This window comes from Chlorocebus sabaeus, chromosome 20 (assembly GCF_047675955.1).
Source record: "Chlorocebus sabaeus isolate Y175 chromosome 20, mChlSab1.0.hap1, whole genome shotgun sequence".
NCBI classification, from domain to species: domain Eukaryota; kingdom Metazoa; phylum Chordata; class Mammalia; order Primates; family Cercopithecidae; genus Chlorocebus; species Chlorocebus sabaeus.
In genome coordinates this window covers 6,946,591-6,961,885 of record NC_132923.1, presented here as the reverse complement: position 1 = coordinate 6,961,885, position 15,295 = coordinate 6,946,591, and positions in this window count along the sequence as shown.

The window sequence follows — 15,295 nt, the reverse complement described above, 5'->3', positions numbered from 1 at the left end:
GTAAATAAGGGGAAGAGTTTTTTCCCCCAGAATATAGAGTGTGAAGTAGAATGTAGAGGAGCTGAGGCAAGTCAGCTTTTCCTGCAGAATTATTCTGATGGCAGCTTTTAGAAGGTCTGGAGAGTGGCTGGGTGCAGTGGCTCACACTTGTATTCCCAGCACTTTGGGAGGCTGAGGCAGGCAGATCACTTGAGGTCAGGAGTTACAGACAAGCCTGGCCAACATGGTGAAACCCTGTCTCTACTAAAAAATACAAAAATTATCCAAGCGTAGTGGCACGCGCTTGTAATCCCAGCTACTCTGGGGGCTAAGGACTAAGGCAGGAAAATCTCTTGAACCCAGGAGGTGGAGGCTGCAGTGAACTGAGATTGTGCCACTGCACTCCAGCCTGGGCAACAGAGTGAGACTCCCTGTCAAAAAAAAAAAAAAAAAAAGAAAGTCTGGAAAGCCATTGTCAGCATCCAGGTTGTGATGAGACACACATAAGATAGTAGAAACGCTATGGGCAAAACGTTTTGATGTGGAGGGAGAATGAAAGTTGAAAGGACTGATGCTACCCAACTTCAAGACTTAATATAAAGCTACACTAATCAAGACAGTGTGATACTGATGGAAGAATAGGCATATACCAATGGAACAGAATACACAGCTCTTGAAAAAATTCACACAAATATAGACAACTGATCTTTGACAAAGGAGCAAAGACAATCCAAAGGAGAAGGGATAGTCTTTTCAACAAATAGTATTGGAACAATTAGACATCACATGCAAAAAAATTAGACCCTGCCAAAAAGTCATGCTCACTGAGAAGGCCTTCAAACAGTAATTAACTTGGTAGCAACAATACCTCTAGCACACAGATTATAGTCTCTAAATACCACTTTTTTCAAGAAATGAAGGAAGGATCCTGAAGAAATGACTATTTTCAGGTCTCAGGCAGGAAAAAAAATACAAGATAAGCCTAGAATATCTTACCCTATTTGGTAAAAAGAGGCTATCAAATCTTGCTAGAATTGTGGAAAAAAAAAAAACCAAAAAAACCCTCAGGAGTCAGTCTGATTAGAGACATACTTTAAATATAAAAACATTTAGGTGAAAGTAAATGGATGGAAAAAGATACAGTAGGCCAAGGGTAATCAGAGGATGACTGGAATGGCTATATTAATATCAGAGAACATAGAGCAAACTTTAAGACAAACTGTACTGTCACAAATAAGAGACATTTCATAATGATAAAAAGGTTAGAATAAACTTACATTCATGCAATTGAACGCTACTTAGCAATAAAATAGAACAAAGGACTCATAAATGCAACAGTGTGAAAGTATCTCAAAAACATTACATTGAGTAAAAGGAGTCTTACACGAAAGAATACACATTGACCGGGCAGAAATTGGCCAGGCTCATGCCTGTAATCCCAGCCCTTTGGGAGGCCGAGGCGGGTGGATCACCTGAGGTCAGGAGTTCAAGACCAGCCTGGCTAACATGGTGAAACCCTGTCTCTACTAAAAATACAAAAATTAGCTGGGCATGGTGGCAGGCACCTGTAATCCCAGCTACGTGGGAGGCTGAGGCAAGAGAATTGCTTGAACCCAGGAGGCAGAGGTTGCAGTGAGCTGAGATTGTGCCATCGCACTCCAGCCTGGGGGACAAGAGCGAGACTTCATCTCAAAAAAAAAAAAAGAATACACATCGTACCATTCCATTTATTTGAAGTTCTAGTACAGGCAATATTAATATATGGTAGATAAAACTAAAAACAGTGGTGGCCATTGTGGGAGGAGTGGGAATAGGGATTGACAGAAGGGGCATAGGAAACTATAGGTTGATGGTTTTATATTTTGATATAGTGGCTTGGGTTATACAGGTTTATGCATTTATTAAAATTCATCAAACGGTACCCTTAAGATTTGTGCATTTCACTGGATATACACTTTTTTTTTTCTCTGTCACCAGGCTGGAGCGCAGTGGTGCAATCTCCACTCACTTCTACGTCTGCCTCCCGGGTTCAAGCAATTCTCATGCCTCAGCCACCTGAGTAGCTGGGATTACAGGTGCCCTCCACCATGCCTGGCTAATTTTTGTATTTTCAGTAGAGACGGAGTTTTGCTATGTTGGCCAGGCTAGTCTTGAACTCCTGGCCTCATGTGATCCGCCTGCCTCAGCCTCCCAAAGTGTTGGGATTACAGGTGTGAGCCACTGCACCAGGCCTACTGGATATAAATTTTACCTTAAAAAACTGTAAACAAATACTAAACTGTACTTAATGCTACTCATACAGAAGGTCTTAGGGGTGAAGTATACTGACATCTGCAATTCACTCTGAAATACATACAAAAATAAAATGGATTAATGGATAGATGTTTAGTTATGTAAAAAAGCAAGTAGAATAAAATGTTACCCAGGGGTTCTGGTGAGTGTGCTTTAGGTTTCCTACCCCTCTGGGTCCATGATTCTCCTGCCAGGAGTCACCCGGCTATCAGCCTAGCCTCAGGAGGGCCAGCCCCCTCCCAGGGCAGCAGGTCTAGGTGAGAAGGCTCTTCCTGTACCTGGACCTGGGTGTGACTCCCACATCTTTCTCCAAGCCCTTAGTAAGCCAATTTCGTAGGAAAGGCAGGGACCAATTTTGCTCCCCCTCCCAACCTAGGCCCCTCTTCTCCAGATCAAGCAGCCCAGTTCCTTTAACACCCTCCTGCAGTTTTCATCCAAACCTGCCTGTTTATTGCCCATCTCAGATGCAGCACTGCTAACTGAGTCCAGAGATCCAGGTGTGTTCAGAGTTTGGGAGAAATGGAATTTGGAAGGGGAGATTCAGGAAGCTGGCAGGGGTTCTCCAGGCATGCTCCAGGGAGCATCCTCCCCAAGACATCCTGTTGGGTCCTGCTCCAACACCTAGCCCATCTCTTCCCTTCCTGGAAACATGATCTGGGATTTTTCTTTCTTCTTTTGTCTTTTTTTTTTCTTTTTGAAATAGAGTTTTGCTCTTGTTGCCTGGGCTGAAGTGCAATGGCACGATCTCAGCTTACTGCAAACTCCACCTCCCAGTTTCAAGCGATTCTCCTACCTCAGCCTCTAGAGTAGCTGAGATAACAGGCATGGGCCACCACACCCAGCGAATTTTTACATTTTTAGTAGAGATGGGGTTTCACCATGTTGGCCAGGCCGCTCTTGAACTCCTGACCTCATGATCCGTCCACCTCAGCCTCCCAAAGTGCTGGGATTACAAGCGTGAGCCACCACACCCTGCCAGATTTTTCATCTTCTAACATTTGCGAACCACTTGGTAGGAGTTTGGTGTAAAGTCAAATTACCAGTTTCAAGTAGTAACACATTTTAAAACAATTCAATTTTTTTTTTTTGTTTTTTTTTTTTTTGTTTGAGACAGAGGCTTGCTCTGTCGCCCAGGCTGGAGTGCAGTGGTGCGATCTCGGCTCACTGCAAGCTCCACCTCCCGGGTTCACACCATTCACCTGCCTCAGCCTCCCGAGCAGCTGGGACTACAGGCGCCCGCCACCACGCCCGGCTAATTTTTTTGTATTTTTAGTAGAGCCGGGGTTTCACCATGTTAGCCAGGATGGTCTTGATCTCCTGACCTCGTGATCCACCTGCCTGGGCCTCCCAAGGTGCTGGGATTACAGGCGTGAGCCTCCACACCCCTCCTGAAACAATACAATTTTTTAAAAGTTTCACACTAGTGAAAAAAATCAGTGTTTTTCCCCCGTTCTTGACATTTTTTTTTTCCATTGCTGTATAACCAGTGCACAGAACAGTGCCTGTCACATAGCTGTCACTCTAAGTATTTGCTACCTATTTGACTAATAAAATTAAATACATACATATTTGAGACAGTGTCTCACTCTGTCACCCAGGCTGGAGTGCAGTGGTGCGTTCATAGCTCAGTTCAGCCTCAGTCTCCTGGGCTCATATGATCCTCCAGCCTCAGCCTCCCGAGTAACTGGGACTAAAGGCACGCGCCACTATGCTCGGCTAATTTTTTTCACTTTTTTACAGAGACAGGATCTCCCTATGTTTCCCAGGCTGGTCTTAAACTCTTGGCCTCAAGTGATCCTCCCAACTTGGCCTCCCACGGTGTGGGGTTACAGGCATGAGCCGCCTTGCTTGCCCAAAATTAAATATTTAAATAAATAAATACTTATTGAATGGATAAGTGGGAAGGATAATATTGTTTACAAATTAATCCGGCTGAGAAGAAAGGGAGGCTAAGAGGAAACAGCCAGCCAGGGAGCACAGCCCAGTCAAGGCAGTGGGGGGCACCCCTTCCCCTCGGCCACCAGTGGTGTTGGAGAGGGAGGACGTACCCTTCCCTGCCCTGCTCCCTCCCCCAGCTCACAGGCTGTGGGCTGAGCTGCAGCCGCTAGTCCCTGCTCTCTATACCTGAATGAACTATTTGGCTGAAAGCCTAGGGTGAGGTGTTTGGCCGACAGAGTAGGGCGTGGACTTCGCTCCGCCGCTAGGTGGCGGGCTGACTCAGGACTAGTGAGCCCGCCAGTGAGAGCCGGAGGGGGAGGAGCCCAGCAGGGAAGGGCAGGGGAGGACCCTGGCTGTGGGAGGGAATCTGCGTAGGACCCCCAGCAACGTTGGGTGACGCTTCCCTTGGGTGGAGTCAAGGCTACGACTTCGTTCAAGGAGATATTTCATTCAGGAATTGGGAATAGGGACCATGCTATGCCCAGTATGAGGGGCAGGGGTGAGGGGGTGTCACCTCAAGGCACCCCCGTCCAGAGAAAGGGGTGAAAGTATAAATCCCAGTGGGGTGCCCTGTGCTCTAATTCGGGGGGAAAATGCAGCAAGGAGTCCAAAGACAGGGGTCGTTTCCTAAATGAATCACATTTGAGGTGCGCCTTGCAGGCGGAGTTCTGTTTTAGCAGAAGCAGCATGTAGGTAACAGCCTGAACAAGTGCAGAGCCTGGAAAATGACTCTTTCAACCTGGAGGGAGGAACAGGCTGCGTTGGGGAGGGGTCTTCTCAGTTCCCCGCTGGAGATGGGCCTGCCTGCTTCTGTCCGAAGGGATTTGGTGGCTGGAGGGGGTGAGGTCTTGGGGAGTGTGGGGTTGTGTGTGGTGTATGTGAATTGCAAAGACGAGTGGAGGCTGACCGAGGCTTCCAGCGACACCTTGACCACAGACTGGCTCTCCAGCATCTGTAGGAATCAGAGGGAGGAAGGATGTTCTAAAATGATCATGGAGGGCCGGGCGTGGTGGTTCATGCCTGTAATCACAGCACTTTGGGAGGCCAAGGCAGATGGATCACTCGAGGTCAGGAGTTTGAGACCAGCCTGGCCAACATGGTTAAACGACGTCTCTACTAAAAATGCAAAAAAAAAAAAAAAAAAAAATCGGCTAGGTATGGTAGTGGGCACCTGTAATCCCAGCTACTTGGGAAGCTGAGGCAGGAGAATGGCTTGAATCTGGGATGTGGAGGTTGCGACCATGCCATTGTACTCCAGGCCTGGGCGACAGAGCAAGACACAGTCTCTAAATAAATAAGTAAAATGATCATGGAAGAACTGGGGACCTGATGGTGTGGTTCTGCACCCCCCACCAGTTGCTTCATTCATGTATGCATTCTACAGATACTCCCTGAGCACCTACTTCCATCTGGCATTGTGCTGGGCACTAGATAGAGGTCAATGAGACAGGGCCCTTGCCCTTGAGGGGTTCATAGTCTACCCAAAAAGATACATAAACAATTCATTACAATACTTCGTAATAATAAAGTGATAATAGCTCTGTTCATTGTTTATTCTGTCCTGGGTACTGGATACACAGCATCTTAGAATCACAACCACCTGATTGACCTCATAGTGGCATCCCCATTTTAATAAACAGAGATTGAGGCCCAGAGAGGTTAAGTAATTAGTTCAAGGTCATCCAGTTTGTTTGAGCAGAAGCAAGATTGATATCCAGGTCTTTTTGACTCTAAAACTCTGCTCTTTCCACTGTACTATAAGCTCCTACTTAAGGAGTCTATACCCAGAGAGAGGGCACAGGAGTTGGTGTTGGGGGAAGGTTCCCCAAGGTGGGCAGGAGACTTGGAGAATGAGTTGGAGGCAGGTGGAAAAAGGGGTTGCCAAGCCAAGGGAAAGACATCAGAGGCCAAGTGCCCTGTGTTTCAGGAAGAGTGAAAAGTGTCACCTGTCCAGGGCCGGGCTGGACCCTCAGCCCTTCAATCTGGTGGTCTCCATGACAGCAGGCTCACCCAAGTCTTTAGAAGTGCATTTTCCTGGAATTGGCACAGCAGAGGCATGGCCCATCTCTTTGTCTCTGAAAGGTGAGCTGGCTGTTTCCCAGGCTTCCCCCTCTCCCAGATTGCTCACTCTCCACTCAGGCTGTCTCTTCTCCAGGAGCAGCAAGAGGCTAACTTATCTTTGCAATTTCTTTCTGTTTGGAAGTTACTTTCCTCTTTAGCGGCTGGTATGCATGCTTCAAGAAACAGAAATATTTTCTGAGTATTTTCAGTTGCACTGCATCTTCCTATATGGTATGTTATAAGGATCCTTTAAGATTAGGAGAAGCTGGCCGGGTGCGGTGGCTCAAGTCTGTAATCCCAGCACTTTGGGAGGCCGAGACGGGTGGATCACAAGGTCAGGAGATCGAGACCATCCTGGCTAACCCGGTGAAACCTCGTCTCTACTAAAAAAAAACAAAAAAAAACTAGCCGGGCGAGATGGCGGGCGCCTGTAGTCCCAGCTACTCGGGAGGCTGAGGCAGGAGAATGGCGTGAACCCGGAAGGCGGAGCTTGCAGTGAGCTGAGATCCGGCCACTGCACTCCAGCCTGGGCCACAGAGCCAGACTCCCTCTCAAAAAAAAAAAAAAAAAAAAAAAAGATTAGGAGAAGCTGTGGGAGATTTAAGCCATTGCTACTTTCCTCCCAAATTCATCACTAGGATTTAAAGATTTTAAGCTCATAACTCATGTTGCCATATGTGAAATGCTCAGAAAATGTTTTCCAGAGCACTTCTGCAGAGCCATCTTTATTACTCTCATCTGTCTGGTAAGTAGGTTTGTGAACAATAGTTTTGATAAATTCTACCAGCATTTTACCAGTTCAAAAGCACTTTTTTTTTTTTTTTTTTTTTTTTTTGAGACAGGGTCTTGATGCATCACCCAGGTTGGAGTGCCATCATCATGCAACCACAGCTCACTGCAGCCTAGACCTCCCAGCTCAATTGGGATCCCCCTCTTTTCCTGTCCCTCTCTCTCTACTTGCTTTCAAACTGCCCTCACCCAGAACATGACTAAATGCCAGCTCCACACTGATGATGCCCACATTTCCACATTTCTTTTCTTTTCTTTCTTTCTTTCTTTTTTTTTCCAGACACAGTCTTGCTCTGTTGCCCAGGCTGGAGTGCAGTGGCGTGATCTCAGCTCACTGCAACCTCTGCCTCCCAAGTTTGAGCGATCCTCCTGCCTCAGCCCCACTGGTAGCTGGGATTACAGGCACGTGCCACCATGCCCGGCTAATTTTTGTAGTTTTAGTAGAGACGGGGTTTCACCATGTTGGCCAGGCTGGTCTTGAACTCCTGACCTCAGGTGATCCACCCACCTTGGCCTCCCAAAGTGCTGGGATTACAGGCTTGAGTCACGGTGCTAGGCTTTGATGACGCCCACATTTCTGTCCCTACCCTGGACCTCATTCCTGAACTCTGGGCTCATGTATCTGATGCCTCCTGACATCTCAGATGGAACACCCGATGGCTCCCAGACCTGCTCTTCTCTCAGTGCTCCCCAGCTTGGCACACGGTACCACCATTCTACCAGTGGCTCAGACCAAACACCTGGGTACCATCTTTGACTCCTCTGATAGTCAGCTTGGGCTGCCATAACAAAGTACAGTCATGCTTTGTTTAATGACGAGGATACAGTCTGAGAAATGTGTCATTAGGCAATTTCGTTGTTGTGTGAACATCATAGAGTGTACTTACACAAACCTAGATGGCATGGCCTACTACACACTTGGCTGCATGGTATAGCCTGTTGCTCCTGGGCTACAAACCTGTACAGCATGTTACTGTACCTAATACTGTAGGCAATTGTAACACAGTGGTATTTGTGTATCTAAGTGTATCTAAACATAGAAAAGATACGATAACAATATAATATAAAAGATAAAAAATGGCACACCTGCAGGGTGCTGTGGCTTACGCCTGTAATCTCAGCATTTTGGGAGGCCGAGGTGGGCAGATTGTTTGAACCTAGGAGTTTGAGACCATCCTGGGCAACATGGCGAAACCCCGTCTTAAGAAAAATTAACTGGGCATGGTGGTGCACTCCCGAACACCCCTGTAGTCCCAGCTACTTGGGGGACTGAGGTGGCAGGATCACCAGAGCCCAGGAGGTCGACGCTGCAGTGAGCCGAGATGGTACCACTACATTCCAGCCTGAGTGAGACAGGGTCTAAAAAAGAAAAAGAAAAAAAATAACGTATACCTGTATAAGGCACTTACCATGAATGGAGCTTGCAGTGCTGGAAGTTGTATTAGCTTGCAGTGCTGGAAGTTGTATTGTATGAGTCAGTGAGTAAGTGGTGTATGAATATGAAGGCCTAGAGTGTTAACACTACTGTAGACTTTATAAACACTATACTTGGGCTACACTAAATGTATCTAAAAGCATTTTTTTTTTTTTGGTCTAACCCTATTGGAAACAAAAAAAGTGTTTTTTAAATTTATTTCTTTAATAATAAATTAACCTTAGCCTATGATAACTTTTTACTTTATAGACTCAAATATTTTTAACTTTTTTTTTTTCTTTTTTTTTTTTTTTGAGATAGGGTCTCACTGTGTCACCCAGGCTGGAATGCAGACTGGCATGATCATGGCTTACTGAATCCTTGACCTCCTGAACTCAAGCAATCATTTCACCTGAGTAGCTGAGACTACAGGTGTGCACTACCATGCTTGGCTAATTTTTTTTTTTTTTTTTTTGGCCTGGCTAATTAAAAAAAATTTTTTTTTAGAGACTGGGTTTTGCACCGTTGCCCAGGCTGGTCTCTAACTTCTGGACTCAAGCAGTCCTCCTGTCTCAGCCTTCCAAATTACTGGGATTACAGGCATGAGCCACTGCGCCCAGCCTATTTTTTTTTTTTTTTTTTTTTTGAGATGGAGTCTTGCTGTCACCCAGGCTGGAGTGCGGTGGCACAATCTCGGCTCACTGCAAGCTCCACCTCCTGGGTTCACGCCATTCTCCTGCCTCAGCCTCCCAAGTAGCTGGGACTATAGGCGCCTGCCACCATGCCCAGCTAATTTTTTGTATTTTTAGTAGAGACGAGGTTTCACTGTGTTAGACAGAATGGTCTTGATCTCCTGACCTTGTGATCCACCTGCCTTGGCCTCCCAAAGTGCTGGGATTACAGGTGTGAGCCACCGCGCCCAGCAATTTTTTTAACTTTTAAAAACTTTTTATACATTTTTTTGAGACAGGGTCTTGCTCTGCCACCCAGTCTGGAGTGCAGTAGTGCGATCATGGCTCACTGCATCCTCAACCTCCCAGGCTGGGTGATCCTCCCACCTCAGCCTCCTGAGTAGCTGGGGCCACTGGAGTGTGCCACCATGCCTGTCTATTTCACTTTTTGTAGAGACTGTTTCCCTGTTTTGTCCAGGCTGATCTTGAATTCCTGGGCTTGAGAGATCCTCCTGCCTCGGCTTCCCAAAGCTCTGGGATTACAGGCATGAGCCACTGCACCTGGCAAATTTTAAAAAACTTTTTTACTCTTTTTTTTTTTTTTTTTTTTTTTTTGAGGCAGAGTCTGGCTCTGTTGCCAGCCTGGCATGATCTCAGCTCACTGCAACCTCCCGGGTTCAAGCGATTCTCCTGACTCAGACTATTGAGTAGCTGGGACTACAGACATGCGACACCACGCCCAGCTAATTTTTGTATTTTTAGTAGAGACGGGGTTTCACCATGTTGGCCAGGATGGTTTCAATCTTGACCTCGTGGTCTGCCTACCTCAGCCTCCCAAAGTGCTGGGATTACAGGCGTGAGCCACCGCGCCTGGCCTTTTTTGACTCTTTTGTAATAACACTTAGCTTAAAACACAATCACATTGTATAGCTGCACAAAATATTTTTTCTTTATATCCTCATTCTATGCTTTTTCCTACTTATTTTGTTTTAATTTTAAAGACTTTTTGTTAAAAAAGACACAAACACACACATTAGCCTAGGTCTGCACAGAGTTAGGATTGTCAATATCACTGTCTTTCATCTCAACATTTTTTTTTTTTTTTTGAGATGCAGTTTCACTCTTGTTGCCCAGGCTGGAGTGCAACGGCACGATCTTGGCTCACTGCAACCTCTGCCTCCTGGGTTCAAATGATTCTCCTGTCTCAGCCTCCTGAGTAGCTGGTATTATAGGCACATGCTACCACGCCTGGCTAATTTTTATATTTTTAGTAGAGATGAGGTTTCGCCATGTTGGCCAGGCTGCCACTTCCACATCTTGACACACTGGAAGGTCTTCAGGGACAGTAACACACACACGGAGCGCTCATCTCCTGTGATAACAATGCCACCTTCTGGATACCTCCTGAAGGACCTGTCTGAGCCTATTTACGGTTAACCTTCTTTTTAATAAGTAGAAGAAACATAAGCTAAGAGAATGATAAGAAGTATCATTTAGTAGGGTAAATGCCAGGTGTAGGAATTTTTCAGCTTCATTACAATCTTATGGGACCACTGTCATATATAATAGTTTCTTGTTGGACAAAATATCATTATGCAGTGCATGACTGTACCATAGGCTGGGGGGCTTAAACAACATAAATTTATTTTCTCACAGTTCTGGAGGCTGGAAGTCCAAGATCGGAGTGCCCACATGGTCAGCCAGGATGGTTCTGCTGAGGGCCCTCTTCCTAGCTTGTAGACAGCCACCTTCTTGCTGTGTCCTCACATGGCAGAGAGAGACAGAGATAGAGAATGAGGTGGGGTGGAGAGGGAGAGAGGGAGAGCGAGTGTGCACAAGCTCTCTGGTGTCTCTTCTTATAAGGGCACTAATCCCATCACGAGAGCCACCCTTGGGACCTCATCTAAACCCAGTCACCTCCCAAAGGCCCCATCTCTAATTACCATCACATTGGGGTTAGAGCTTCCACATGAACTTTGGAGAGACACAGTCTGGTCCAATCAGCAGTCCTTTGTCTCTCACCCTCCTACCTAATCCTTCAGTAAATCCAACAGGATGTACCTCCTACCTTCCAAATACATCCAGAACCTGACTACTTCTCTTCGCCACTGTTACCATGACCATCTGCTCTTGCCTGGGTTATCGCAGTGGCCTCTTGACTGGTAACCTGCTTCCACTGGCTCCTACAGCCCATCGTCCCCAGGCAGCCAGGACTTTAACATAACAAATCGGATCATATGACTTGTCTGCTGTTGACCCCTTAGTTGCTCCCCATAGTCCTCACTGTGAAGTCCCTGCTCCTCCCTGCACCCTGGGTGCCCTGGCCCAGCTGCCCCCCTCCCAGCATGCCCTTCGCACTGCTCATGTTCCAGCCACAAGCTGCTCAGGGCCAACAGTTCTTGCCAGACCTTGAGGACCCATCTCATCATCTCCATCCTGTCTCTTCCTACCCTGCTGTGCCAGGTCTCTTGCCAGGCCCTGGGTAGAGATGATGTATAGCAGGGGTTATATCTTGTTCCACTGGATGCCCAGTGCCTAGCACAGTGTCTGGCACACAGTAGGTGCTCACTCAACACGTTTGTTAAATGAAGGAAGACTTTGTCTTCTTCCAAATCTCATCTGTTCGAGAGTTGTTATGGACTGGGCACATAATTGCAGCACTTGGGGAGGCTAAGATAGGAGGATCATTTGAGCTCATGAGTTCAAGACCAGCCTGGGCAACATGGAAAAACCCCATCTCTACAAAAAATACAAAAATTAGCCCAGCAGGGTGGCTTGCACCTGCAGTCCCAGCTACTCGCTTGGGAGGCTGAAAGTGAGAGGATCACTTGAACCCAGGATATTGAGGCTGCAGTAAGCCAAGTTGTGATTGTACCACTGCCCTTCAACCTGGGTGACAGAGTGACACCCAGTCTCAAAAAGAAAAAAAAAGTTATTATGTCATTGGGGCTGCTGGTCTGATGGTCCTTCCTGAATGTGCCTATCCTAGGCCCCTAGCCCCTGCTGCCACCTCCCTCCAGTCAATGACAGGAGAATGCATCAAGACTCTGCCTGCCCTCTCCATCTGTTCCTATCAGAGACACTATCACCCCGTACTGTATTGGAGCCAGCCACCCATTTGCCCTTCCTGCTCAGCCAATCAGAACAATAATAATCAGCACATCTGTTGAATGCTTACAAAAATGCCAGTGATCTACATCACTTATTTGGAACCCTTATACTTCCACAAAGGAACTATGTTATTACTCCTACAGATAAGAAAAATGAGACTCAAAGAGGGTTCAATTACTTGCCCAAAGTCATACAGTAAAGATGTGATGGATGGATGGATGGATGGATGAATGAATGAATAAATGGATTAACAAGAGCCTTATTGACTCTGGTGCTTTGCTATTTTTCTCTCTTTCCAATATAAACATTAGGGGTGGCTCCATGGAACTAAAGGGGCCAAGTGGCTTTGGGGATTCCTGAGCCAAGAGAGCAGGAGATTGGGAGGAGTTGACCCTGGTAGAAATCAGCTCTGAGCAATCCCAAGTTACTCAGTAACCTCAAATACTTGGTCCCCAGGGACAAACTGGCCAATCTGGGCCAGGGCAGGCAGCAGACACCGGTTCCCCTTGGCCACCCTTCTGGCACTCAGCTGGTCACAGCTGGAATCTGGAGATGGAAGGTCAAAGATGGGACAGACTTCAGGCCAGGCAAATGACAGCTGATGGTGGAGTCAGGGGCTTCTCAGAGGAGGCCTGGAGTGGAAGGAGGAGTGAGAGATGAAGCCCTCACCATTCCATCAGAACCACCAGGGCCAGAGAAGGCAGGGGGAGGACCAACGGCTTGACATCACTTCACAATCCAAAAGGAAACCATAAACTAAGCCTCTCCATAGTGTTTGGTAGGTGGTGGGCCAGGGGGTCCTCTAAGATCCTCTAAGGTGGCAGCCTGGCAGGGAAGTCCTCAGACAGGTGGGGGAGCCAGGGAGGGGACCTTCCCAGGGGAGGGCTGTCAGGGTCTTGCTGTCTTCTGGACCAGGGCTGATACCAGCTAAGCTGGTGCTCACTAGCTGTTGAAATATCAAGATTATCTCATTCAAGTTGGCAAGTAGCTGTTGCCCAAAGGTCTCTAAGTGTACCCTCCAGAGACTGGCCCAGCTCTCCTGGGCCGGCAGGGGGGAGTTCCTTTACATCTCCCCATAATCCAGCAACGAAGAGGTTAACACCTGCCAGGCAGAGGGCCCCAGGACCGAGCCCTGTTTTATACCTTGACTAGAACATGAGGTTGTAGCCCCAGACCTGGCCCAGGGTTGGTGCTAAATGAGTATTTGTTGAGTGAATGAATGAGCAACAGAGGAGAGAGAATCAGAGACCCAGAGGAATTAAAAGAGACTAAGGGCTACAACAGGTGACAAAGAGGTGGAAGAGGCTGGAATCAGGGAGGCAGTTCCCAGAAGATGCTGGGAAGGCCCAGCCTAATCCTCCTTGTTTTCCCTGGTTTGCAGCTTTTGAAGGCTCTTCCCATCCCAGGGCCTGTCCAGTCCCTGCTTGGACAGCCCTGAGCAACCCCCCACTCCCAAACAGGACTCAGGCAGTGTCTTGGGGCAGAAGGCTGGACCTGGGTGGAGCCTCCAGATGCAGAATTATTATACAAAGGATGCTGACCTGATATACCCCTTGCCCCAGGAAGGGCTAGAAAACAAGCTTCCTGCTGAGCAAGTAGGGACAGAGAGTCTCTCTGGGACAGAGGCCACTGAGGGCCAGAAAGCCCTCTACCAGAAAGCAGTGCTACCAGAGTCTGCCACCCAGAGTCTGACCCCTGGCTGGCACCTGAGTTAGGGAAACTGGATACCTAGAATCCAACTGTCCTCCAGAGTCCACTCTGTGCCAGAGGCTGGAGCCCCTAAGGGGAGGTAGAGAGAAGTGAGCTGGGGAAGGGACAGCAGGAAAGAAAAGGAAGAGGTTAGGGACTCTACTGTTGACCCCATCCCTGCCCATTCCTGAGAAGGAGCCCTACCCTGCATCTGTTCTGGGGGGAGGCTGGCCCCCAGGGACCTAGGCCATATTCATGGGAGTGGCAGCTTTCCCTTGGGACTGGGGTTTGGGACACCATTACAGACACCCACGGGCTCCTTCCACACAATGGCTCCCTCAGACAGGCTGGCCTGGGATGGGCGGCAGCATAGAGAGAGAGCCTCCCCTCCCACCAGCCCTGTGGAACACTTGCCTTCACCCTGTGGAGGTGTCACGTGTCAGAACCAATAGTGCCAGGGTTCCACACCTATTTAGAGCCCTTCAGTGGCCCAGAACCTACTGAGTAGAGGCTCTGTGCCTTAGCAGGGCCTTCAGGGCCTTCCCAGCACTGCCCCCAGCCTCTCCCAGCCTCAGTTCCTGAACACATTGGATGCTTACACTGCCAGGCTCGGTCTATGTTGGTCCCACTTCTTGTAATTATCTCCTCTTCCTTCTTCACTTGTCCAATTCATAGATTGTCCTTCCAGATCACCTTCATATATTCATTACCTTCTCAGGAAGCTATTCTCCATCTCAGTCCCCTCCTTTACCCCATCCCTGGGGCCTCTGCAGCCTCTCCTCTTGGGCCCCTGCAATCTCTGTTCTTCTCTGGGTTGGTCGCTTATCCCACTGGTAATCAAATTTCCTCCTAAGTGTCTGTCTCCACACCAGACAGTGGCTCCTGGAGGGAGGGGCTATCTGGTTCATCTCCAAAGCCTGCCTCACAGTAAGTGTTCAATAAATGTCTGTCTCCTCCATGTCTGTCTACTGGGCCCCCAGTGGATGCCAATCTTGCTTGGGTAATGAGCAACTCTGGACTTGGAATTGAGAAGCCCTCGTTGCATTCAGCCTCCCTCCACTGCAGCGGCAGAGGCAGCCCAGGCTCTCTCACATCCACAGTGGGCACGCAGGGAACCCGGGTGTCAGTGTGGCCCCTGCCCGGCCTGCTTCCCTGTGGTGTGGTACAGATTGGGGGTAGGAAACGGAAGAGTCCCTTACCTTACACCACTTCGAGCAGTGTAAGGGACTCCACTGCAGAGGCCCAGACTCCCCAGCCTGATTAATCATCAGTGCCTGAAGAGCATTGTTTATCTCTGTTCTCCACCTCTGCTTTTTCAGTAGGGAAAAGATTGAGTAACCCCTAAACTCTC